This window comes from Grus americana, chromosome 14 (assembly GCF_028858705.1).
Source record: "Grus americana isolate bGruAme1 chromosome 14, bGruAme1.mat, whole genome shotgun sequence".
Classification (NCBI taxonomy): Eukaryota; Metazoa; Chordata; class Aves; order Gruiformes; family Gruidae; genus Grus; species Grus americana.
In genome coordinates this window covers 5,839,960-5,867,871 of record NC_072865.1, presented here as the reverse complement: position 1 = coordinate 5,867,871, position 27,912 = coordinate 5,839,960, and the positions used below count along the sequence as shown (strand labels likewise).

The 27,912-nt window shown below is 43.1% G+C and overlaps 1 long non-coding RNA gene across 3 annotated transcripts in view; it reads right to left on the bottom strand.

Annotated features, from left to right (window-relative positions):
* Positions 1 to 789: 789 nt before the first annotated feature.
* LOC129212888 (uncharacterized) overlaps positions 790 to 27,912 on the bottom strand; it is a 31,329-nt gene continuing 4,206 nt past the window's right edge. Inside the window, exons 3-5 of one of the 3 annotated variants that reach the window (XR_008579315.1) lie at positions 18,408 to 18,591; positions 4,359 to 4,459; positions 796 to 1,692 (exon numbers count right to left, since the gene is read on the bottom strand). This is a non-coding gene — a long non-coding RNA (uncharacterized LOC129212888). Of the gene's footprint in view, positions 1,693 to 4,358; positions 4,460 to 18,407; positions 18,592 to 27,912 lie in introns of all 3 variants that reach the window. The other 2 variants (XR_008579314.1, XR_008579313.1) reach the window with 2 other exon arrangements.

Below are 27,912 nucleotides of genomic sequence, written 5' to 3'. Positions count from 1 at the left end.
GCAGGACACGTCCAAATCGAGCTTAAGTTTATCACAGGCATTTATTTTAAATTGACAGAATAGGGTGTTGTATTTTGGGCCATGGGTGGAATGTGGATTTTTGGGTGTTTTCCTGATTTATGATTGGAAATACTTAAAAAGCAATTTCTGTTTTGCAGAAGAATAGCTATGTCATCTTCCTGTGAATAACACAGGGTGTTCACATCTCCACGGCAATTGGATGTGATAAAATAAACAGATGTTCTGAGGTTCTACAAGAAAAGGCCTGTAAAGGTTTGAGGTTTAGTGCTCCTAATGCACATATATCCCTTTGCCTTCACATTGCTCAAAAATAACAAGGTCTGCCATGAGACACGCCACAATTCATGGGAGAAGCAAATACAGATCTAAAGAGAATTATGGCTGCAAAAATTTTCATTAACTTTGTTTTAAAAATATTGGAGAAGATTTTAGGAATAAGGCACTTGACTCAACGTGCCTGCCCTTTATTTCCATCTGCTGTAATCCTGTCTTCATCTTTCATTTTGTATCCTAATTCCTTTCCTCTTTCAGAAATGAATAGAGGTATCTCTTAAATTCCTCTGTCTCAATCCCTTGCTCTCCGCAGGCTGCAGTACTGCAGCCCCTCGAGGAAGAATACTTATGCTAAATACCCCTGCTGCCCAAGGCAAGCATGCTATATGGCTTTCTGCCGGTGTGTTTTCATGGACACACACACGCGCACATAGATGTACCCCCCCCCAATTTCAGGAAGCCATAAGAGACAACAGCAGTCAAATTAATTTGAGCCTTTATTTGAACAAATGTCAGAATTTGTTGACCTTCCCGGCGCAGCTGCAGAGCCCTTCTGCCCCAGCCAGCTCCCGTGGGGCTCAGGGCAGCTCAGGGGTACTTTTGGGTCTGGGAAGGTGCTGCAGAGATTTTAGGTTGCATTTGCTACACGGCTAGCGGCGATGAAGAGGAGGGGAGGGTTGCTGTCTAAGCCAATTTATTCTTGTTGATATTTCAGTGGTGCCTAAAAGCTCAGTATGAGAGTGTAGCTGCCTAGCGCTCCGTACTGTGTACGGCCTTGCAGACACGCTGTTTTCCCAAAAGGCTTCAAGCTTTTACAGAGATGAAGCAAAGAGTGGAAGGGGAGCATGGGGCAGTGGGAATGAGAGCTTCCCCACCCCACCTGGCAGGTCTCTGCCTGCGCTGGAGCAGCACCAAAGCCTCCTGACTCCCAGCCCAGCATCTCATCCACAGCTTTCCTTATCTTTTTTTTACATTCTTAAATACATTTGATGGACCGCAGTTGCTGGAACACCCCAGACCTTGTGAGAGGCTCTCTGATGTGTGGTTGAGGATTGAAGTGTAAATAGAATATTTTTTGGAGAGCTAGCCCCGCTCCAGCGATAAGCCTGGGGGAGGAATGGTTCAGAGTCTGTTCCACACATCCCAGCCAAAGTGACTGCTGACACATGGGGCATCCGGTAGTGGTGAGAGTTGTCAGATTTGCTCTCACTTCATATAAATTGTAGAGAAGAGAGAATTTTATCCTCAAAGAACAACAGAAAGAGGTATTGAAAGTGCATTCACCACACTTTCTATTTTTTCAGTACCCTTTAATTTCAGATGCATTGTTCCAAGTTGTTTTTGCCAAAATAATTATAAGGTGTTGGAGTTTATCATCTTCCTGGATGACAGCCATACCTGGAAAAAAGCAGTGAATAAAAGCCACGTTAGCAGTTAGCCCTGGGCTGATTCCCACTGCGAGCCAAGCCCTGTGTTCCAGAGCTCAGCTGTTTGCAGTTGGCAGTCCATTTATTTAAAAGCTGTTAAAATACCAAAATATTTTTTTCCCTAGGAATTCGATGAAATCGAATGTCATTAATTTCTGCATTTCTAGTAAGCAGTTAAATTATTTTTGTTCCACATTAGCTAATAAAGCTCTCAAGATGGAAAGCTGTTTTCCTGCCACAATGAAGCAATAATAATGTTTTGCTCTTAAAACATCAGCGGTCATCTGAAGGTCACAAAACATTTTGCAAAGGTGGATGAATGTAAGAGTTGGTATGTATACATATATATGTGTGTGTGCGTGTGTATATATATATATTTATATGGGCCATCTGTCACGGGCATTTCTATCACAATCTGCTGTCTCTAACTGCAGTCACAGCTGGTTCCGGCTGGGGTGAAAGCTGACCCTCACCAAGGAAATGTGTTAACTTCCAGACCTCTGAATTCTTTAGAGGTGGTTTAAAAAGTTTGAAAACACCCATTCAGTCTCTCTTCCCCTCTACCCCCATAAAAGAAAGAAGATTGGGATTTTTGTGATTATGCTTCTTGCTAAAAAAATCCAACCAAACAAAACCAAAAGCAAGCAAGCAAACAAAACCCCTCGGCTCCAGTTGGCTGGAAGATTTATCAGGGTGATTTGGGGGGAGCTAATTTTCTTGAACGGTTTCAATTTCATTTCTAAGCTGAAAGAAAATAAATTTGAAACCTCTATTTTTTAAATAAACGTAATGCTTTTTTCTAGCCAACCCTAAGTCTAAAAAAGCCCCCCAAACCCAAAACCTAATGTGATTTAATCCTGGGTGCCAAGGAAATCCTTCCTGACCTGGGTAAGAGACCAGTGTGCTCCGGGCAGGCACAGCGGCACGGGGAAAGGTTGGGGCAGGATTTCTGAGGGATTTTTTTCCTCTCCAGGAAAACTTGATGGGAGGCCTGTCAGCCCTGGATCTCTTCCCTTCATCCAACCAATAATTCAGACTTTCAGTCCCTGGCCAAGTGCCTGTCCCTTCAGCAAACCCTTCAGCTCCTGTGGTCTGTGTCAAGGGACTGGTTCGCCCTTGGTTTTCTGAGCAGTTAATGGCCAAGTCTCTCCATGCCTTTTTTTTTCCCCCCAAACTTCTGAGATGCTCCTTCTGCTCCAGCGCATGAGAAAGGTGACCACACATTGAGAAACAGCCTTGACTCCTTCCCGAGGAGGCAGATTTGCTGGGGAAGGGGGCACCGAATAGACTCTCTCAGTCTGAAGCCAGAAAGCATCGGTCTCGTGTGCTATATGACGTTTTGAAGAGAAAGTCATATGGTTCTGCCTGATGTCAAATGACAAAGCGTAGCACTCTAATAGAAAATTGTTTCCAGTTGCTTTCCAGCAAGTGATATGAATCCAACCCAAACCAGCCCGTGTTACCCATATTCACCCATCTGTGAGCAGATGAAGTTGCATAACGGAGCGTTCAATGCCGAGCGATTTCCAGAGTGAGAAGATAAGGGGATATATCGTATTTAATTACGAAAGCAGCAGAGTCAGTTCAGAGATTTAGACTTATGAGCAGCTGTGAGAGTGGAAATGAAACAGACCTCTTTCAAAATATACTTTAAGTCCTTTGCCAAACATCTATTCTTACTCACCTTTCAATGAACACTAGCCTTTCTAATTAAAAAAGGAGCAAATTCCATTATTATGAACTGCTGACTGTCAGTAGGAGAAGAAACATCTGTCCTGTGTTAACTAAATTTTCAGAAGGATTTTATTTCCCCAAAATGCCTCTTTTTTATAGGCTTTAGCTTTATTAATACTATAAATGCAACAAATTGAATCAATTTAAATATCCACCACATTTTATTCAAAATGAGTAGTACACCTGGCTTTTAATAACCATGGATGTAAGCCAAGGAAGAGAAATCTTTATGAAATGCAGTGAAATTTTTATGAAATGCAGTGCAGTCTCTGGAAGTTTTGCTGGAGTCAGCTTTTCCCTTCTGTATACTTCCAGCTATCATTTCTTTCCCCGACATGGGGATGATATCTGTCCCCTGCTGCCACCTGGACCCAAACCAGGCTGGCCAGGCCATCCCTTCCTTTCCATCCACAGGTTTTTCAGCCTCCCCAAACCCGCACCAACACCACCCGCTTTCCTCCCTGTTGCTTTGCTGGAAGGCAAGCACAAACCAAAGCAGTCTCCAGGCCACCTGCCTGGGCTGCAGCCAGATTAAATGCAGGCAGGTCTCGGGTCTGAGGCTACATCTGCACCGTGCAGAGATCCGCATCACCATTTTAGTGTCTAAGCAATATAAATTAGGCTGCCTGCAGCTTGGCAGTAACACACCCACCAATTTATGGAGGTGGGCAGGAGGACTTAAGCTGTACTACAGCATCAGCTGGTGCAGGATGCGTTCCCCCATCCCTTGGCAGTGGCATGGCCTCCCCCTCTCCCTGCCTCGGTCCCTCCATCCCATCCTTCTCCCCTACAGCTGACTGGTTCCAGTACAAGAGCTGACTCATCCCGAGCTGCCTGGACTATCTATAGTGGATGCTGCCTGGTATAAGCTTGATAGGTATTAACTATCCATCTTGGACTTACTCATAGCTTCCAGCGATGCCGGTTTTATCAAACTGCAGTAGTTAGAAAGAGCTCTTTCCCCTCTTCAGGAACTCAACAGTCACCACCTTCCAGGGAATGACCTAAAGTGGAGAAAAAGACATTCACCATCAATAAGAAAACAGAGGTTATAAATATTGTCAGGGTTGGAAAACAAGTGGTTCTTTTGCGTTTGATCCCTGTTCTTCAGTGCTGGGTACAGCAACAGAAAATGACTCGAATGACTCCCATGATCAGTAAAGACGCTCATCGTCTAGAGTCTAGGAGAGACTTCAGACTTTCTGGATAACAGCATATGCTGCTACATACACACAAAATGCCTGGCTTGGGTGTTTTATTTAGCTTGGTTTGTTTTCCAGTTTCCACTTCAGGCCTTGGAACTGGCCTGTTTTCACACCTGAGGCTCACACAAGGTCTAGAGACCAGTGCTAGACATGAGGGAAGGGGGCAGGAGATGGCTGGCAGGGACAGCAATGCCTTCAAAGCCCAAAGGGTGATTATTTATGTACCCAAAATGTCACTGGCTGGAGCACTGACTGGAACAACAGAACAGCACTGAGAGCTGTTTCATGTTGAGGGAACGGGACTCCTCCAACAAGCGTTGCACTCAGGGTGGAATTTCTGAAGGAAATGGAGCCACTGCTCTGCCTCTTGTCCCAGGGCCCTGACCCAGACCCTGCTGCAGCCAACGGGAGTCTTTCCATCAACTTAAACACACTTGGGATGGAATCTGAGGTACAGAAACACTAGATTTTGTGCACAGAAAAATAATTAGAAAAATTCTTTTGGCTGCAGTTGTTACCATCTTGCATGTTTGTGGATTTGTCTGGCCGGACACATGGTTAGAAGAAAGAATTAGGACTACACACATCCCCCTAAAGAGAATTAACTTCCCTTATTCCCATCTGACCAAACCACCAACCCCAACAAACATCTTGACACCAGACTCTTTTCTAAGATGTTTGCTAATCTGCAATCGAAATGAGACTGAAAGGGACAGATTCCTTCACTAAACTGGTGAGGGCGGGCTGTGCATAAATCAGGGACAAAAATCTGTTTGAAGAACTCTAGGTAAATCCATCTTGCCACAGAAATCTTTTAGCTGGAGATACACTCCGCTGGCTGGGGCTCAGGAGGCTGGGATCCTCACTCCAGTTTGGCCATGGGCCCACTGGGTGATCTGGGCAAGTCACCTTTGTTCTGTGTGGCTCATTGGAGGCACCTGAATTACTGCAATTAGATGTTCCTGGCAAGTCCAGATGCTTCACAGCTATTGGGTTTGGCTTTTTCCCTTCACGCTCCTGGGCACTCGATAGAGAAATCTTGGATAACAGAGACTCTGGAGGCACAGTCAAGTCAGAAGTAAATCCTGATGTCGGAGTGTCTCCAAGCCTTTCTCACAAACCTGATACTTCTGCTGATAGATCTTTCACTTGTGCCCAGTTTTACGCCCACTTAACCTGCTTTTATACATCTATTGGGAGAAATGGTTTCTTGCTGAAAAAATAGTTCATAGATGATGAAATAATGACAGTGCCAGTGAAGCAGCCCTTAGTCAGAAACCTGAGCTACGGGAGCTCATTACTCATGATGAGTACAGCCTCACTTTTGTTGGTACACTTCCTTGCTTAGGATCAAGCTGAACAACTATGCAACCGGCGTATCTTCACTGCAATTAATGGAGGTTCACCTGTTTGTGCTAGACTTGGATTTGCCCCAGTATTTATGTGCCTGGTAAAGATCCAGTTGCTTTTTTTTTTCACTTGGGGTTTGGCAAACGACAGTCAGGAGAAATATTAATCTGAAATGCGTATACTAAACCTTTGATCGCCTTGAGCCAATGAGAAACTGTGATTAATTTTAATCCTTTAAATGTTCAAATGCAAATCCAGAAATCTGAATTAATATATTTTGCTGGCATCACTAAAGGATTGTGAAACAGGAAATTAAGAGCACAATAACTTAAACAAAAGCTTATGAAGACATAATGGCAGTGGAATGGGTAATGAGTCAGAGTGAAGGTTGCGCTGTTCAGAGAAGCCTCTAAGAGCTGGGTACCAGGTCAGTGGGATTTGGGGACCTATTGCCCCTTCGGTTTCTGAAAAATCCCAGCCTAAAGCAGTTGCCAACATTTTATTGCACGTTTATATCTTCATAGTAAAAATTCTTCATAAAATTAGCTTTCATCTGACCTTGTGCTGAGTCCCAGCTTAAGCCCTTGCCTGTGGGTATTCCTGGAGTCTATTGTCTGCAGCGGAGGCTCTGATTTGTGTGGCACGGGAGGAGTGGAGATGGTCTCCCTCAACATGCCAGAGACATGCTACGGTTTACTTGCTTCTTGTTAGTGGTATCGGGCAGCAGCCTTACAAAATGCAAGATGCAAAATGTATCTGGGGTTTTTGATCCAGTAAATTCTGGTTATGCATTGTCAATTGATCTCTAGTGTCATTCATCATATTAAAAAGTGACATAAGTATTATTTATACATGATGGTTAGGCTACTAAATTACTTACAAAGATTTAATAGGTGATAGATGTTTCCATCAGGAACAGGTGTCACGAGTGAGTACAGTCATATGAGCAATAAATAACAAGTCATAAAAGACCAACTCTGTAACAACGGATTAATCATCATTAGCCCTCTCTGGAATATTTAGAATTGGAATCAGATCATTAATTATCTGCCTCCAACCAGCAACAGGTTAACCAGCCACTTTTATCACTGAGCTACACCTCTGGGGGCCTGAGGTTAACCAGCCACTTTTATCACTGAGCTACACCTCTGGGGGCCTGAGGTTAACCAGCCACTTTTATCACTGAGCTACACCTCTGGGGGCCTGATCCTAATCCTGTTTGCAATCCCATGGGGCTAGAAATGACGTTGCTCCAAACTCTGTGAACTGGTGCTCCTGGCGCAATGTGCTGGGCTCCTTCACGGCTACCACAGGCAGGGGACGTCATCCTGCTAATGTGCTCATAAAAATACCCAAAATATTCACTCGCCTGTGAGCTAGTCGGGTCCAGGGGGAATGAGTTTGGGAGTTGGTAATGTCTCTCTCACCCTGCCAGTCTCTGCTGTCTGTAGTAGTCTGGGATTATGTCTGAGCCTGCGGAGCTGAGGAATTGTGTGTGTGTGTGTGCGCGCGCGTGTGCGTCAGCCACTGCCGGAAATTCAGCATCTGGAATTGATTGTGCCACAGTCATCCTGAGCTGAGCTGGAAGCCAAAAGAGCTTCAGACTGCATGGATGCATTTTTTTTTTTCCTCCATGCTTGCGGGATTTTTAAAGCACAAAGTGAACTCAAAAAAATCCAACTCCCAACATCTCTAATCCTCACAAGTTGACTATACATTCTTTGGTTTTAAGGGTCAAATTGTGACCCTTGCACAGGAGCCAGGGAAAGCTCCCACCTCCTGCCCTTTCAGGAAGCACCCGCCATTCCCAGGCACACAGCACCCACAAAAAGCTGGCCTGGGAGATGCTGGCCCTACCTCCACGCTGCCAGGGAAGGATGTGGAGCTGCATTTCACCTCTTTGCACCACTCACATAGTGGTGAAAGGACCACAAAGGAGGCTGAAAACAGCCCCTCCAGAATCCCACATCTGTCTCCGTGACAGGCATCACCCCTGTGCTGTCTGTCTCCTTGTCCCCTTGGGTGAATACACACTGGGAAGAACGATGGAGAGCAGAGGGAGGAAGAAGGTAGAAAGGGTGGATGGTGGGCTGCTGTCATGCAGATCCTCATGAAGCAGGCGTGGGACTGCTCTAGGTTACACTGGGGACCATGCAAACCCTCGGCTGCCTCCAGAGTGCCAGCAGCACACAAGGATTTTTAACCCCTTAGCATTGCTGAGCTCAGTTTTGCTCTATTTTAGAGAGAAGTTTCTCTCTGAGGTTTTTAGAGGCTGCAACATGATGTGTCTGTGCTGCAGGAGGAAGGAGCCAGAGGGTGGATTCAGCGGCTGCGCCTGGAGGATGCTGCACACAACAGGGCACTGGGAGAGGAGCTGGAGCATCACCCTACTATGGCTCAGTCTGTGATACCTGTAGGGCTAAAGAACAGCTGCCACCTTTGTGGCACATGCTGCAAGCGTTTACAGTGGCACAAATCTGGAAATAAATAATTCACCCTATGGCCAGCCCTCTCCTGGGTAATGCAACAATATGTGGTGCGGTTAGTTGGGGTTTTCGCCTGTTAGAGGCTATTCCAGAACTGGACTGCTCAGATGGTGAGAAAGCCTCCGATTCCTGGCCTGAACTGGTCTGTGGTCAGTCAACCTCATCTGTTCCTCTGCCAAAATTGCTCTTAAATAGCTCTTCCCTCTCACAGGCATTATCTTTCCAAGTATTTATAGAAAGCAATCAGTGTCCATTCTCACTCCTGTAGACTGAAGATGTCGTTTCTCAAAATCTGTCTTTGAGGAACTCCCCATGTGACGTGGGCAGTCAGTAGTTCCTTTTTCTGCTGCTGGTTTGGTATTTCCCTTTTCAATGCAAAATCAGTGTTTTCTCTTTAGCTGGGGAAATTACTTAATCGACAGTTACTTATTAATACCCATTTCCTCCAATTTATTTGATTTTCCTGGTGATACCTAACCAAAGGCTTTACTGAAGTCCTGGTGGCTGAGATCTATCACATTCCTGTTGTTTAGAATATCACATATCAATGAAAGATTCTTTTTGTGTAACCGGTGTTACCTTTGATAACTTGCAATATGGGTTTATCCTGTTTTTCTGCATCTGAATATAGAATGAGAATTCAGGTGGCATAATGGTTATTTCATGTATGAAATGCAGTGATTAAAGTTAAAGGAGAGATTTGAAGGAAACAGATATGATCACCTTCCAGAAGAGAGATAAAACATCAGGAAATTAGGTTTGGAGCAAAATTAAAATGCTGCAGGTTGTTAAATTTAAGAAAATCCTCCATCCCAAGCAAAAAAAAATAAATCCGTGTTTCTCCTTGTAGGTTTCCTTTTGATGCATGACACTTGGAAGACTCTGGGTCTTGACAGGACAAATGAAACTGTAGCTCTAGTGAAGGAGACCCTCCCCTAAAATCCATTATTTCTGCCTTTTTCATACTTTCTGGTCAACTCTCCTCCCCCTCTCTCGTGAGCTGCCAAGCTGGAGGGTTTGGCAGCTGGTGGATAGCAAGGAAGACTTCTGCAATGAAAAACACGAATGCTCTTATTTCAAAACACTAAAATAAGCAGCAGGAGGCTCTGCCCATGTATGATGAGCCTTTTGGGGGTGGAAGGGACTTGATCTGCCCATCTCTGATCGGAGCCACCTTGTGCCAAAGAGATGGGTGAGATTCAGATCCAAGCCCCCAGGAACCACGTTGGGTTCGATGTGGGACTTCGAGAGCTCAGCACAGTTTTGCCAACGTGGATGTCCAAGCTCATTGTAGGTCAAATATTATAAATTCTCTCTCTCTTGCATGCTGCTTTCTGTGCCAGCCACTTTGGACATCTCTAAAGCAAGCCACCTGGAGCGCAGTGTGCCGGCCCCACGGAAGGTGACTGGCACAGGAAACCCAAACAGCTTTCTCTGTAGATACAAACCAAGGTCTGCTCAGCTCACGCGTCCCCTTGCGTACTGCTCTCCTCCTGTGACTAATGAAGAGCAGGGACTGCCCGGGTGGCAGGGCTGAATGTCACTCTTTCAGAGATGCAGGGAAGGCAGTTCTGAAGTGAGGTCTGAATCTGGCTGCTTGTCCTCTGGCTTTGCTGTATGAGTATATCCAAACCCCTGGTTCATGGGTAGAACTGTGCTGCTGTTTACCAGGATAGATTTAAGCATCATAAGAAACCGAATAGCAGCCTGTTACAATTTTTTACTTTACTGCCTTAAAAAAGCACAAGTTGTAGAAGTAAAATGCCCTCGCCGAACCCCAAAACCAACTTAGTGATTCAGATATTCCTGAGCTATCAGCTCCCTTGATCCTGCCGCAGAATTTGTGCCAAACTCCAGCCAGCAAGTGATCAGTGAGGGATGTTTAAACTGAGAAAACAAATAAACCGTGGTGCATTCTGAAGGGGTGCAGATTTTCACTGCGTATGAGTCTTGACAACATATATTATGTCTACATTCAGCAACAAATCTGTTATCTCCTGGCCTCAAAAACATGCCACAGATGCAAGTTACAGAAAAACATCTGCTACGAAAAGGGGATGTGTAAGTAGTTACCATCAAAAAAAAAAAATCCACAAACCTAAACAAATGTGAAGTACTGAAATGTCTCACTGCTTACCACAACAGAGAGAGCAAATCTGGTGTAGAAGGGAAATGATGCATGGCACCAATCTCCAAATCAGGAACCTCCCAGCAAGACCTCCCACAGGAGCAAAAGAATTAAAAATCACAGGGGGAGAAAAGGACAGGGCAGACAGCACTACCTGGGCTGCAGATCTAGAATCCCACGGAGTTACGATGAAAACATTTACTGATTACACTTCCACTCTGACACCGTCACTAGTGGCACTGCAGTGTGGTACTTCCAGCATCTCTACTGTGAACTTGTGCTTGCTGCAGGCTGATTACACCATATGAAGTGAGGTCTGCTAGATATGGTCTGCAGTGCACCACCTCAATTACAAAAATCCATCTTTCTAATCAACTGTATAGTTATGGTTTAGGAGAAGGAGCTAGATCTGGAATTAAAAACCCCATGGCTTTTATTTTGGCCACTGGGAACATAGCCTGTTGCAGATTTGGGCAGGGGTTACTGGGTTACACGAACTGCCATGTGAATATGTGACTAGAAATGAAGCGGGCCTTTGAGCACACAGAAATTGGCCATCTCAATTATAGGATCGCTCTTTGAAAGGCTTGAGTGGACGTGGTCGGCTTTTGGCCATGAAGTCGTGTCAATGGAAAACAACTGCCAGTGAATTAGCTCTTTGACACTGTACCTGGTAAATGATTGCTCTTCGAAGCAGGGTAAGAACTGGACTATACAGAAATTCGTTATGAAGCATAATACAACAGACAATGTATTCTGAGTCTTGGGTCTTAAAATCTCAAAATGTCGCCAGCTCTTTGTACTCCTGGCTTTTTATATTTTCTATAATTACTTCAACCCTTGCCTCTTGATAGACATTGCTGCTGAAAGCTAGTAGAGGCACTGCCCAGCTCCATTCCTGGCGTGACAGTAAAGTCTCCTGACTGTCTATGTTTGGATACTGGAGTCTCAGGGTTGGAACTATTCATTAATGATGATTTTGGCCGTTGCAATGACATACCGGGCTCTAACTCTTGACTTCTTCCACTTTAGAGATGGGAGGGAATCTGCCTCCCAGCCATCTAATGGTTATGTGCTGAGGAGCTTTCTGCCCAAGTCTCTGTGGGCACATGAAGTTTACAAATATGTGAAAAAGAAAATGCTATATAGCATTTTCTTCTGCCTAAATATCTACCACATTATAACTCTGTAATTGCTCAGCTCTGTAATATAAAATGAAGAACTCATGAAAATGCAGAGGAAAAGCTCCACAATTCCCCAAAGAACCAAAAATGGGAACAACATATTCTGAAAGTTCATTCTCAGCAGCCAAGCTCTGATCCAACACAGATGTAGCTGAACATTGTAGATGGAGAAGATTATCATTTTATATATTGTTTCTCTTGCTTTATCATTCTCTGCATTTTTATGGGCTAGCCACATCTTGCTTCATGTATGAATGTAAATACATATGTAAATGAATACTATTGTGCAAAATCTTTTTCTGATATCAATAATGGGATGTTTTCATCCCAGGGTTAGATGTACAGCATACTAAACTGCATGCTTTTGACTTTGAGAATTGTACTATTTCCTGATAATAAAAGTATGCAACCCCAGTTTAATGCTCTCCATTTAACAAAGGAAATCAATGTTTATTTTGTATGTCTGAAAAGTACAAATTCAATTAAAGGAATGACCGATGAAATACTGAGTCAGGAGCTTGTACACAGACTTAATCACACATGTGGGAGAAAACCCCCTGGAAGATTGATTATGCTGCCAATCGAGAATGATGCCAAAATCTATTAACTTCAACAGGAACAAGAACTGGCCAAATCTCCAAGTGCTCAGCCAGCCTCTCCAGGCTAAGGGTTGGCAAGAAACTTCCAGCATTTGCTGCAGGATCCTCTCTTCTGCTGCGTCTACAGAATTGCTCCTTCCACAATACCCACATCTACCACGACCCCCTGCTGCCAAGGGCAGCCGGCTGGATCCGGGTACCCGGCGGTGCATAGCTTGGATCCCTCAAACAATTCATCCATTTTTTTGGTTTTAATTTTACTGTACTTGAGCAATATACAAGCGTGGGCAAACGTCAGAATTGAAAATGGCCAGTCTTGCCTTGTAACACTGAAAGGTGGTGGCAATTTGCACAGCGTGGGTTATGTATTTCCCATTCACGAATACAGCAAGTTTCAAAAATCCCTAATGTCAGTTACTGAAAATATCACTGACAAATTTTAACAGGCCCCACTCTACCAGTTCTATGTCTGATTTTTAACACATGAGAAATAGAAGTCTTTTTGCTGGGACAGACTGCATGTTCAACATCATCATTGGTAAAGCTGAAGTCAATGACACAATTTTTCAGTTGTGTCATTTTTGGTGTGACTTAGATGCGGCCACTTTCAGATGAAAAAGACATTAGGTTATGTTGCACTGGACAACATAATTGTGTTATGTTATAAAGGACGTTATGTTTTATAATGCAATTTGCTTTTTATAACGCACTGGGCGTTATAACCCATGAGAGTGGCCTGTTCCACTCCCCTAATACTGATGACTTGCGTAATTTGATGGTCAAACCTATTGAAACTACACAACATACTGTTTTTCCATTTCATAGACAGTGATGTAACTCCAAAACAAGCAGTGATTAATGAAATATCATTCGTCCCACCCAATGCAAGAAATGTCACGCTGCTCCAAGCTTTGCTATTAGACTGAAAATGTGTCTCTAGAAGAGCTTCTGGTCTCCTCTGCCCCGGAATTTTCATATAACATGATAGGGATGCTATAGGTACATCTGGAGAATGATTCAAGTGGTTACAATTGGGTAAATGGTTCCTTGCTCAATATCCCAAGTCATTGTGTATCTGCTAGTTTTTGTGTTTTCTTTAAAAACAAACAGGACTGGGTTATCTCATGCAAAGCCACAGCTGAAAAGGAAATATCAGAAGAGAAAATATATGAATTTGGGAATGTCTCTTTTTGTGGAAAGGTGACTCTGTCATGTCTCATGCATCAAAGACTATCTCATGTCTCATGACTGACTGCTGTGGGAAGGGTATGTGAACCCTGGACTGGGAATTCCCATGGAAACCTCAAAAGTTCAGCTAGACTTGTTCACTGCTCAGCTTCATCCTCTCTCATCCTCATTAAAGTAAAAATATCATATAAAACAGGATATCACTCAGTAAAGCTTCCTCTAAATTAACTCATATTGAAGGAGTGAGAGATGGAAAAGAAAAGGAGAAAGCTGAAGAAAGGTAGACGCAAAGCTGCTTGTGAAACGTGTCCACTTCCAGGGTCACGCAAATCAACAGCAGATGTTTTAGATAACCTCTTGTGGCTGTAACTTGATATGTCAAAGAGCAGTTCTGCCCTACAGCCCTTCACTTTTTCTCCCCTTAAGAGGGTAACAGGAGATGTTTCTGTCACCTAGTGAAATTTCTCTTCTACCATGATGCTAACATCAGTAATTCAATATATATCAGCCTCTCAAATTGAAATATATCGAGGGGCTGAGGAGGTAGAAATCCCTCCAAGCTTTGATACTATTTTGGGGCTTTATTAGGACAATTCCATGGGGCAAAAGACAGTGCTGAAATGCTCACAGCAACCCACAGACCCCCAGGGTCTGCAGCAAGCAGTCTCCTTTGCCTGGCCAATGTTGTCCCAAGCACGGATGGGACCTGGGGTGAACAGGGCTGACATGCACAAGACTGATCTCTCTGTTGGTGTCACGGCTCTTTTTGCAGATAATGCAACTAAAGGAATGATTTGCTGAAGAAGCAGTTGAGCTGCAATCCCTCACGGCAGAGCAAATGTGACATGAATGAAGCTGGCAAAAAAGCCTTGCGAAAGCACAGTCACTCCGCCTGTTACTGGGATGAATATTTTTGTCACCAAAAAGTGGCAATTATTTCTTCACCCATGGGATCTCTGTCTTCCAGGCAATAGAGTGAACGTTTATGTTCTGGTATTCCTCCTAAGCGCATTATAATGGCATGACAGAAACAAGAGAGACATCTTGGATTTTATTAACCCTCATGTACTAAAGCCATGAAAAAATAAAGCCCAAGGAAAGCTGAAATTGAAGAGGAATTTCTTCAACGTCTTCATCTTTCTAGAAGCAGTTTATCTTTTTTGCTCAGAGGTAGTGAGCTGGCAAACAGAAGCGTTCCTTGGTAGGATCACCACCAAAATAACCAAATCGAATAAATATGCCTGAACTGCTGGCAATAACCTGGGGCACACCAAAGATCCAAACTGAGTCTTGAGGTCTGTTGTCAATGAATCCTTATTATATCACGTCGCTGGCACTATACACACAGAGTAAGGCTCCACTCGCCCTCCATCATCACATCTTTAACGCAACTACACGTATATGAGTCTAAAAGCACTTTTGTCCCCCAATAGATTTAATCAATTCTTTCCTTAACAGAGGTTGATTTTTCTAGTTGTTCTGCTGCCTGCATAATGAAAAATACTGTAGTAAGGAAGAAAATGCTGCAGCAGCTCCTGCTTATAATGAAAACCACATTGTGGCAGAGCCCTGAGGACTGGCTGGGGGAGGTGGAGGCACGGGGGCTCCCTGGCTCTGCTCACAAGTATGATTCAGTAAGTCATTTCCAGGGTAAACATATAAATCTGTCCTTCTTGAACAGAATCCAAACAATCAGAAGTATCCCCCTTGCTTTATTCAAAACGTCTCTGCTGCTACTGAGGACGTAAAAGGAGTGGATAAAAACAAACACCCTTTGGTGGAAGTTGAAAAAGAAAACATTCAGTGTAAATGTTCAGATAGCCACTGAGTAACTTTGCTCAGAGGCTGAAGTTCTGGCTGCTGCTGATGTTCCTGATAAGTATCCTACCTCACTACTGGCATCATGCATGCACTGATGTTATTGCTCAGAGTATTAGGATTAGATATTAGAATGGATGCCCCAGAGAAAAGAAAAAAACAGATGGGAAAGAAGAAAAAAAAATCAACAATTCTTCCCCTGCAGCAAACATGGTTTAGCTAATGTGCGAGTCTGGATTTGTACAGAAAGCAGAACCTACTATCGTATCCTGTTTCCATCAGTGCGCCCTGCTGGGAAAGTTTAAGACTGGCTCAGTTGAATGGTGAAGATCAGAAGAAATCCTTTTTTATGAGGGTCAAAACTGCTGTGTAATCTGCAGCGACATATTAAAAAAAACAATTCTGATAGATTTTGCATTGCAAATGAAGGCAATTGAGCTGTCAGAATACAACCACCAAGATCTAGCTCTGTATGTCATTGAAGAAGTCATTATCTGTCACAATTAGCGTTTAGTAAGATGGCTCGCCCTGCTGTACACCTGGTGTCTGTATGAGAAGCTTTTCAGACGTAGTGCTATTGCCTGCTACCTTGTTTAAAAAGCTGATCCTCACTGTTATCTTAAAGACCTTTTTCTGCAAAGGCAGTGATGATCTTAGAGAGCTGGTGTTACAACTAAACACCAGATGTTACAGAGGTGTTTTCCTCCGGATAGTGATTCAAACTGAGTATCTAAAAATGATGATACTTGAAATCACCTCTCCAGCTATGCTCTAAGATCCATTTCTGCTGCAGAATCCTAAAACTGCCCAGCATTCCCTACAGAGATGGTACAAACAATTATAACTCTTCTACTATTGCTCTTCACTGGGAACACAAAGAACAAACCACAATGTTCAGCTTTAGCTCTTTCCCAAACTGTGCTACTCAATGCTTTTCCTTACAGGCCCTTCCTTTAAATACAAAGCTGAATCTATGCTGCTAGTCTAGCCCAGCTACATCTATAGTTTGTCTGTTTAGACAGGTTTATAGCCCAGTAAAAGGAGGACTCAGAATATGAGCCAGATTACCCAAAGTATGGTTGTAGACAGCACAAAGTCGTGGCCACTAGAAGTCAGGAAGATGCCACCAGATAGCTCATCCTCTGTGTGTAATCAGCTGGATTCTGCCCTGAGGATCTATAGACAATTCAGCAACACAGCTACAACTAACTTTCCAGCAAACACATAGAGGAGACTGCATATTTCTGTGGTTCTGTTACAGGTCTTTGGTAGCTACATACTTGTCTTCCTGTATTTCTCTTCAAATCTGCCAACTTTAATGTAAAGTGGTTAGCTAGAAGATGGTTTGGACTTTCTGTAGGCCATTTTTTCCCTACCTCTTGCTTAGCTAACTCCACTCTTGAGCTTATATTTATTGTAGAAGACTATGAGGTGTAATTCCCAACAGTGGAAGACCTGACACTACAACTTCAATGGGTCATTTCCATCTTGAATACAACCTCTTCCTGCATTAGCTCAGTTGTATGTGTCACTAAGGCGGACGTGATCCCATCACTTGACTGTGTTTCTACGCACAAGGGGAAAGGCAGACAGCCGAGTGAGTAGTTAGGAAGGAATTAGATTTTTTCTGTTAGTCCTTTCACTAGAGAGAAAGTTTAGAGACGTTATTGGCATAGTCATGTGAAGTGTTTTCCAGACTAGATTTCATCAAAAGACTTCAAAAAAAGTTAGGGACATAAACTTAATATTTAGATGATTTTGTGAGGAACAGGTTAATTCAGCCTTGCTTTAGAGCTGAAGTAACTCCAGTGAGAGTAGAATAAAGCCCAACACATTTTGTACAGATGGATCCTCATTATCTGAACTCTCATGGCTTGTGCAGAGTGTGTCAGGGAAATAGTCACTGGCGGGGATCAGAAAGTTGAATCTGTTCTACATTGAGAAGGGGTAACCCAGAGCACTCACACAAGGAAGAGCTGGAGGCACCCTGGGGGCACTACGGGGGGCATAAACACAAGATGGGTTTGCCTGGTTGGGGATGGGTTATGGTACGTACACGCAGGCGGCCAGGAGAGGGTTCACAGCTATTCTGGCAGAGGGAACTGCCTCCTCCTTCTGTCAGATACACACATCAGGTTAGACAGATGTATCAGGCAGCTGCTTTATCACCTGAACATCTTTGATATCAGGTCATTCACGGGTAGCTTTGATGTTTCAGTGGGGTTTATTTCCCAGTTCCCCAAGGACATCCTTCCCTCCTTAACTGCTCTTTTCCCATGCGTAATTTGAAAGCGTGGCTGCTGAGGGCTGGAAGTGCTGCTGAATCGCTTTTAGAGGGTCAGGACTTAAATTCCCAAGTTGCCTAGGCACAAGGCATTATGATACCAAGCAAAGCAGTACCCAGGTATTTGTAATGGTCCAGATTTAAGTGACGTACCTACATTTATATAAAAACCTCTCCAAAACAGTGGTAGAGCGTGGGATTGAAATAGGACCTGCTAAAGCCCACTTAACCCCTGAACCATCTTCCCCTGGTCTCACTGGTGCTTTAGAGCTAAAGGAAAATGCCACAAGCTTAGTTCTAGGGTTCACCCTGGAGACACCTCTAAGTGGAAAGCAGACTTGATAGGTATGTCATGTCCCTTAAGGGGTACATTCTGCTTTCATAGCACTTTCTGAGGGTCAGGAAATCAGCTGCTCAGAGCCTGTTCTGAACACTCTGCAGACTAGTGGGATTGTGCTTCAAAGGGAAGTCATGTATGTGGGGGGGCTATATTGCAAAATTAGGCTCCCAGTCTACATCCATGGATACTTATTGTCTATTATTGCAAATTGCTGTTATATTTCCTACAAGAGTAACTGCTGAAACACTGCATCCAGCTGCTAACGGCAGGGGTGCTGGGGAATATAATGCATGTGCTAAGCCATTTTCTTGGAAACTTTTTAGATATCTAAATACAGTCTGAAAAGAGAAATAATTTTCACGGAAGATACCTTCCTTTTGTTACCTTCCTTTTCCAACGGCGTTCTTCTGATGTCTCACTTTGTGGAAGGAAGCAGAAAGGCTTGTTGCAAACAGTTAGGATACTGCTTTACCACAAAAGATCTGGCAAAATGTTCTGTGGGTTTAGTTCCATTTTGAGCAGTACAGGATCAAAAGACCAGCTTCTTTCTTTTCCTGAATCAAAGTAAGGAAAGCAGAGGAACCTAACTATTTCCATACCCATACGGCTAGAGCTGAATTAACATAACAAAATCTTATCAAACAGAAAAGATTAATTCACTCGGTTGCTATTAGCATGACTAAGAACATAAATCAGCTGAATACTGGAATGGCTGAACATTGACTTCTGGAAAAAGTTTATGATTCCTCAAAGAGTTAGAAACAATATTTCATCAGAAAATTCCCATAGAGAAAAAGCATATTCTAATTCACTGTTTCTGTATTCTAACACTTTGAAATTTATTCAAAAAACATAACATAGAATCCATTTGCCCCAAATGTTGTACTGCAAATAGTGGAAATGAACATTTTCAGAAACTCATAGGCTGAACTTATTACTCTAACAATTATGTCCATACAAAACACAATCAACTGCCAAGCAACACATCAACAGTGTCGTGGTTGGGAAAATATAACTAATATTGCTGGACAGTTTATTTTGTATCTCACTGTCTTATCGGCACCATTAAAGCTTGGTTAGCTTAGGACAGCTAATTTGGTTTTGAAAGAATCTCCATCTGTGTAACATGTTTTGTTAAATCTAAGCCAAATTTGGTAGAAAGGAATTGTATTTTTGCATGCCAGAAAATTATATATTTCCCGTTAATTTTGCAGGCATGCCTTTTAGTTTTCTGCCCTGTGAACTGAGCTCAGATCCGTTAAAAGACAGTCAATTACTGAAACCTCCTCAGAGTTGTCACTGAAGTGAGAAACAAAAGCTATTTATTAGAGGTGATCCTTTAATAAAAGGGAAACGAGAACTGGATGTAGCTGATTCAGGGGACACTTCTTAGTTCATTCTTTTGCCATGAGGTTACCAGAGAAGGAAAAGTTTGTATTGCATTTTGGTATCGTTTCACTAGCCATACATATCACAGGGGTAAGAAGAGGTAAAGAGGAGAAGGGTACTGGAATTGCTCCTTTATTTTTGTCGGCTGCAAAAAAAGCATTCAATCTCCTCTCGGATATGTTTTCTCAAGTGCTGAGTAACACAACAGTAGAGTAAGAATTGCAAAGTAAGAAGAGTTGAGAGTCTTCAGAAGCTAAATTTGTAAAGGGCAGGTGCTACCTGTCTAGATCATCTGGGAGACCTCTTGTATGGAAAAGTGAAATATTTCATCACCTTTTGTTTTCAGGTGTGAGCTGAGAAGTGAGACATGGGCTTTGTGGTTGGGACAGAGACACTACAAAGGCTCCGAGTTCAGCACTGCCTCTGACTTTCTTTGGGGCCTTTAGCAAGTCCTTTACTCCATCAGCAGGAGTAAGAATATTTATTTATCACTTTATTTATCTCCTCTGCAGATTTGCTCTGGACCATTTGCTCTGTTAAAACCAAATACAAATGTTGAAATGTAGGTGCTGTGAATAACCCCTCCTACATCTATCCATGCTCATTAAAAGCCAGGTGCACAAATCTGAGACCACAGCCTATAAAAGACAGCCCTTGCCCCACCGTACAAAGTGTACATACTGCCCCCAGCATTATACTTCTGTGCTTTGAAACGTCTAGCCATAAAGACATGCTTTCTTAGGAATTTTCCTAGGAGCTGATTGCCCATCTAAGGAAAACGGACAGAGATGAGTGTAAGCAGACACACAGGGACTGGATGCAAATGATCACTAAGGGACCCCCTGAGGCCAACAGTTAGCCTTGGTAAGTGACCACCTGGCCAGGAGCTGATAAGAAGCAACAATACCCAAAAACCCACCAGTCTAAACAAGAAAGGAAGGAACAGCCTCCAGCTTTGTTCTCGCCTATTTTAACTCACGAAATGAGACACAAGATAACCCTGGGGGCCAGGTCCCACTGGCTGCAAGGCAAAACCAGGTGGTTGGTGCGGCAGCGTGCAACATAGGCCACTGCTTGTCTTAAGCATTTCTGTGGGAGCTGCTCAATTTTGAGCCAGTTTACAGAAGAACAGATTTTGATGCAACATTCACAAATGTAACTCATGCTTCCAAAAAGCTTAGATCTCATCCTAGCTCCTTAAGCCATCTGTATGGGAAATGGAATTAAGGTTCCTAAAGCAGCTGGGTGTTTGGGTTTTTGCCTTGAAAAGCTTATAGTCTCCATCTGTGAATTAATGCAGCTGCTCTCAACTGGTGACAATCAGGTAAATGAGACTGTTGTGTGGCTGAACTTCTTTTACTCGTGGGTGAGCCTTGGCTATATTTAACGGCTGTGGTCTTTGCTTCTCCTCTCCCCCAAATTTTATCTGTCTGGTTATGTCTATGAAGGAAAAGTGATTTTTATTTTATTTTTTGGTATGTTTAGGTCTATCAATTTAAAGCATAAGGAGGAAGCTAAAGTTGGTTCGGTATTAGCAGCTAAATGGGGATCTACCAGGCTCAAGGCAATGAATAAGCTGTGGTTTGCACCATTAACAGAGTAAGGAGAGGGGGACTGGGATTTGGATCTTGTAATGCTGAAATAGCATTTATGTCTGTTCATGGAAGTTTATAGGAGCTCTGCCCCTAGGAGGAAAGATGAGCTCTGAGTTGTGCTTTTTCCCAGCCTATCTGGAAAACATATATTCAGGTAAGCTGTAAGAATTGAAGCACAAGCTATTTATGTGTTGCTGGGTATTTCTGACTTGAAATATTTGACAGGCTCTATGTTAAGTCTGTGGGTTTAGTTTCTAAATGTCTGTCTGAAAGCCTCTTTCCCCTGCGCCTTATTAAAAGAAAGGCTGTAAGAAAGGAAATGAGGAACCCTGAAAGTTAAAAACATTCTAGGGGTTTGCCCAGAGAACAGAGCAGCATGTAGGAAGCCTTCTATAGTATCAGCTCTCCTTGCCGTTGTCTTAGTGCATTGAAACTGCTGTGTTAATTCTATTGATTAATTAGTTTGTATTTCTTTAAAAATTGGAAATGCATCTAGGAGTTTTTAAAGAAGAAGTTGCACTTAGGGAGAGACCTCTCAAAGATACCAGAATTAAACCAGAATGAAACTTAGTGAAAACTTTATTTGTCTCGGGATGAAGCTCTCATTGTGTGTCTGACTCTCCGCAGTGGATGGGGATGCGTTTACTGGGCCGAAGGTAAGAAGAAATCACTTCAACTGCATGTGTCTAAAGAAAGTTTACTTAGAAACCACCTTCCAGAGGTAAAAGATAAAAGCCCTGCCACATTCAACAAGAGTGTCAGGCTGCCTGGTGTGATTTGTCGTGGGAAGCCGTGTGTTACTAACAGCAGACTGGCTCAGCATGGTGCCTTTGCTGTCGTGTCTCAGCGGTGATGCCATTGCCTTGAAACAATGCCCAGTGTGCGACCAGAAGCCCTGTGCTGCTGGAGCTGGTGTCTGCAGGCAAGGCATAGAAAGGTGGTCCCGATTCTCTCAAAGTCACTGAAGATCATATACTATTTTTCAAATAGAGAAAAGTACTGCTGGTGCTTTAATCAGGTTCTTTGCATCAAATGGGTCTGATGGGGGATGATGGTTGCTGTTCTTACTCCATGGTATCAGCAGCACATTGAGGTAGTAAACCAAGCTATTGCCATTACTCTGCACGCAGTCATTAGCAGATTTGTAGATGGATGTCACTGATAGCCTCAGAGCTGACAAAAGAATTTGTCTGGTTGTTTGTGATGTTAATGCAATCATTTGGTTTGAGAAACACCATAAGTTCAATGGACCTTCTTCTTGTTTACATGCATACTGCATTGAGAGTCGCTGGGCTGCCTGGTACAACAGGAGAGACCCTGAGCTATTTAACTAAAATCATTAATGTGCAGCATCCCAACTCCTGTCTCCCAGGTCAGGTGATAAAAGCCCTGGTAGTGCACTTTGCCCATCCACTGGCGCCTTATTATAAGATTTTGCCAAAAACAATGAAGACGGGCCACCTCTGTTACCTGTTTGCCCAGTGTGATCAGGATAATATTGCACAGGCAAAGGTAGCAATAAAACCTTGCATTGCACCTAGTGGGTTTCTTTAATGTACTTCAATAAGCCTGCAAATTTGGGGGTGAAGAAACACAAGTAACTGTATAATATTTTGTTGCCCTTCATACAGCTGTACTCAGTTGTTGACAACATGACTTGGGAGAAAGCAGATGGTTTTGCAGTCCAGAAGTCTGGAATTCATTAGTGGAAATTTTCAGACGTGGGTTGTTTGGTTTTGGGTTTTTGGTTGGTTTTTTTTTAATTCCTTGGCTTAGCTACAAGAAGTCAAAGCAAACAGAGCTGAAAATTCATAGTGAGGGGTGTGCTGTCTTCACCAAAGAAATGACTGTACAGAAAAATCAAACACTTACTTCTTTTTTCTGGTTTGCTTTATCTATGAGAGCAAACCTTTTCTGAGAAGAGCAGCTCTTAAGGGCTGCTCTGGAATTCAGGTTTATTTGGAGAACACCAACATGATACTCGCTACTAAAGACTGCAGTTGTGCTAACCTTGTAAAGGGAAGGGGAGGAGACGGGAGAAGTTATGTTAATTTATTCACTGTAGAGTTCAAACCGTGCAGTTTTTCCTACACAGGGACCCTGCACAGAAATAAAAACTGCACAGCGAATGTTAACCTGTGACATACTGACTCAAGACAGGAGCAAAGCTCTTTGATAATGTGGTGCCGTATCTTGGAAAGGTGGAGTTTTGTGCTTGCACTTTTTATTGGGTGAGTTTGAGGCACTTAATGAGAGCAGACTGTAGCATTTCAGTAATGTGACTGCCTCGAAGAAGCTGGAGGTGGAATTATTTTGGGGGGAATGAAAAATTCTTTGTATAAGTACAGGAGTGCTGCAGCCCTCCTGAGCTGAGCACCAGTCCTGCTGCTGCCGTGGCACAGAGATCTTAGCCAGGTTCTGCTTTGAGCTCTCCCTCCTCAGAGTCTCATATCTATTTCTTCCACTTTGTAGGATTTTCATCCATTCCCACCATCTAGATTTGTTAGTCTAGGCTCCCCCTATCGGGGGGGGGGGGGGGCAATGGCATTGTCCCAATTCCTGGTAACTCATTTCTAGAGCATTTTCCCTGAGGTCCTGTGCCCCAAGCCTACCCCAGGAGCCACCCTCCCCTGCCATGTTACATCCCAGTATCCTTATGACAAGAAGTATTTCCTAACTTGCTACACTCCTCTGATGCTGGGCCCTGGTCTGGGGCCAAGGGCTTTCTCACAAGTGACATTAACAAATAGTAAGACTTTGGAGAGCCGCCTTTTCAATAAGTGAAAGGGTGGTGGAGTGAGAAAACACGCATAAAACATGCATGTGAAACCTCTCCTGCTGAAATCTTTCAGCACATGTTGTTGATCTGCCACAAAGGGTATTTCAACGTGAGCTCCTGGAAGGTGTATTGCTTGCGAGTGCCAGGGTGGTTTACACACACCTACAGTCTGGGAAATTTTTTAAGCCTTATGTAAATACATGCTAACAAAACTACTTTGCCTGGGACTTTAAAAGTGTTAGGTAAACTTCTTTGCAATTGGGAGACTCTGTTCCTTGGAAGAAAAAAAAAATTAAAAATCCCTGTTTCTGCTTCTCATTCTTAGTCCTCATGGATTTCCAAGCTGAGTTAGGTTTTATCCTCCTACGGAGACATTACGGGAGCAGATTCAATGTGTCACAGAGCCTTGAAGCAGAAGTCACGTCATATGGAAGCTTTGCCCATGTCTGGACAGCATGAGTTGTCTTGCCAGGTGGAGCTAAGGACAAGCTAACCCCTCGGCAGCCCTCATCTCTGACCTATAGCATAGAGAAGGTGCTGCACCGTGTTACTTGACATCTGTGCTCCTCGCTCTAAGGCAACCAGTAAACAATGTGACTAAGAGAAAATGAAATTGGGATTTTTTTTCTGTAAACTGGAATGTGTAATTGTGGCAGACGATAATCCTTCATTTCTTGGAAAAGGCAAAGACTCTTAGCTGGGATTTCCTTAGCATGACCCAGTTCAAAAAACAAATGACACTTCATAGAAATCACTGCAAAGCTAAAGTAGCAAATTGCTGGTCCTTAGTGCCAAGGGTGCTGGTGCTTGCTTGATGAACTGTCTTCCCTAAAGAGCATTGCCTTTGGTTCCCAGCACGGAAATTCCTGTTCCAGCTCCAGCGGCAGATGCAAGACAGACTGTGAGGCTGTTCCTTCTGCCTCCTTTCAGTGCTGCTTGTTGTAAATGAACTCAGAAAATATAGAATAATTCTATTTTATAAAAGAGACTTGTGATCATCCTGCCTGCCGCAGGACCTGGCGCTAACTGCCTTGACGTAGAGTTGATGTCCTGCAGCACAATCATTTATGGGGGGTGGAGGAGAGTCTGGTGCAAGCAGCTGTGCGAATAAGGGATTTAGCTGTTTTGGTTTCAACTTTGCCAGCCAGTTTTGGTTAACTGAATTGAAAACCGCCTGCGTTTGCTGTCAAAATGTACAGCTGAAATAAAAGGTTTTGGATCTGATTTGAAATTAAATGTTATGATTGGAGGAGAATTTTTTTTTAAGAGTAAAACCACTTCATTTTAAAATGTAACTAAAATACAGAAAACATAAATATGTATTCCTCTTCGGTTTTCTGGCAAGTCTGTCCTCCCCTCAGCCCCCCAAATTTTATCCAGGTTATAGTGACCATCATCTTGCCTCACACCTGCCTAGATACAATGATGGGGTAAGTTGGGGACAATGTTTTGCTTCAAAACTGAATTTCCTGCTTTCAGTCAACCTACAGCTTACCTCATCTGGTGTGCTCACACCAAAATAATCATAGCCTAAACGACAACACCACAGGCAACTTTGGGTGCCAAAGGCAACTTTACAGTGCAACAACATGAACATCCCCACGGGGATGTTATCCTTTCATGCATCTCATGGGATACTCTAAACATGACGCTCTAAATCCAGTTAGTAGTTGGAGCTATTAGGAGTAGCTAGAGTCCATCTGAGAACCCCAAAAAGAAATTTTTAATTTTACTGTAACATAAAAATCTTATGCTGAATAGGAGGGAACACAATATTTAAAAAAAAAAATTAAGGAAAAATACAAGGAATTTTTACTGTCAGTAAAACAGTGCAATTCACAGCTTGGTCGTAGCAGTTGTTTAACCATGTAGTTTGCAGAAGTTGTCAGGGGACAGATTTACGGCTGGACGTGAGCCTGACCGAGAGGTGGTAGCAGCAGAGGTGGGCTGGTGTGGGACATGCACTCTGCATGACGCAGTGGAGGAGCTGCAATATCGCTGTACAACTTTTCCTCCATTTCCTGCTATCTTTACAATAACATCCTGCACACTTGACAGCAGGTTGGTTGTACAGCACTGCTGCTGTTAATTTATTAACGTGTAACTTACTCAGCAGTCTCTATTACCCCATCCTATAGCAATGCTATGTATGTAGTGAACAAATTGATGCCCTGCATTATTTCTTAGGTGCTTCCTAATCCCTAGTACAGGAGAACTGCACAAGAACTGAGCTGGTTTTGTGTATGGCTGGTGATGGAAAAGCTTATTTTGAAATCCCCTGTGTGCAATGCATTTATTTCTACCACTGCAAATGTACCCAAAGCTGATTTTGACAAGTGGTAGATTATGGCAGAGTTAATAACCCCAAAACTCTAGAAACAGAGATATAGAGGGGTCATTAATTGGCAGTGTAAGAAAATGAATGCTTCTACTTAATCATAGTTTATGCCATTTTTCTTTGAATAAGCTGCCAAAAGAACAAAATCATAAGCTGTTACAAAAACAAGTTAGAGATGCTGTAGCTGTGATTTGTGTCAAGCATTCAAAAAGGAAAAATAGAGAAACTGTAGGCAACAACAGATAGTAGTGCAATAGCTGTGACTCCAAGACTGAAAATAACCCACCCATGAGATGAGTTTCCTTCAATCCTTAATCAGTTGCTAAACAATAGCATCGCATATCTATCATAACTGTTAACATATTTATTAAAGGTGGGGAATCTCTGGTTGTCTGTGGGTATTTAGTGGTATTTGGGCATAAGGGACTTTATTTTCAGCCTCTTTTTAAATAACACAGCAGCTGCAATGTTAAATACAACAGTCCTAAAAATTACTGCTGTGTCTGGAATCTGGCTCCCCCCCATTTATTTATTTTAATCACAAATGGGAGAAAAAGGGCAAGAGGGGTAGTGTTTAAGTTCCCTGTATGTAATCTTTTGATGCCTATCTTGATTGTAGAAGGAAGTGATAGGGACAGCAGATTTGAATGTGTGAGGTAAAGCCAGATGCATCTCGTTATACGGGCTGCTTTTAGAAAATTGGATTTGTTTTCTTTTAGTCTAGAACTGCTGATAACTGGAGCTGTATGGAAGCAACTCGTACTCCCAGCACCTTGCTTCCCTCCTGCTCCTTCCAGTTGCTGCTGTAGCAACTTCTTGCTGGGCAGCAGTGGCAGAAGCAATGTTGGAGGTGACAGGGTGGAGGAAAGTGGACTGTTGTTTAGCATCCCCTTGCCTTGCTTTGTGCAGAATGCAGGTATGTGTTCTGGAAAACAGCAGGTTTTGATTTGCAAAATCAGAAGCTTTTTGCCAGAGAACTGTCTAAAGGGCAAACCGGAGGGCAGCCAGCAGCAAAACTATTTTCTAGCTTCAAAGGTGTTCCTTTGAAAGGCCAGTTTAAATCCTTGAAGTATTAAAGCTGTGAAAACAAATCAAGAGAAGAATGGAATGAAATTGTTCTTACCAAAATAGCAAGCCAGGTTCATATGCTTAGAAATAAAATGCACCAGAGCAGCATAGAAGTTGCACTTCACCCTGCTCCATGGTGTTGAGTGAGCCAGCACAGCTTGGGAAGTGCAGAATTATTTATTGCACTTGGAGGGTGGTTGCTGCCAGGAGGGATCTACAGAACTGGGGAGGGAGTGCAAGGCTTGCCTTGAGTGGAGAAGCAAGAGGTGATGCTGCAGCTGGTCCCGCGGTGTGATTTAGCTGCGTGAGCCATATGGAGTAGCTGCAGTACCTTTTGGATTTTACAGTGAGCTCCTTGTTCAAACACTTTCAGTGAAGCCATGATTTGGTGTATAGTGGAAAGAGTTAAGGATTTCTTTTAATACTTTATCTTTGGAATTTAAGCTTTTTGACTTCTTATGTGCGCATGCCTTCCCCAGCTACTGTAAGCAGCTTGCTTTGCTTCCTCCAACCCCCCGTAATCTGTGAGAATCCTGTATTTACAAAAAATACTGCGTGGATGGTCCTGATCTCCAGAAATGGGGCAGGGGAGGGCAAGTATACACATATCTGTATTGCTCTGTTAGCATTTCTCTCTCTTGACCTGAAGGACCATACAACAGGCTGAGAAAATTAATCCAGCACCAAAAGCTAGCTCGCTTAAAAA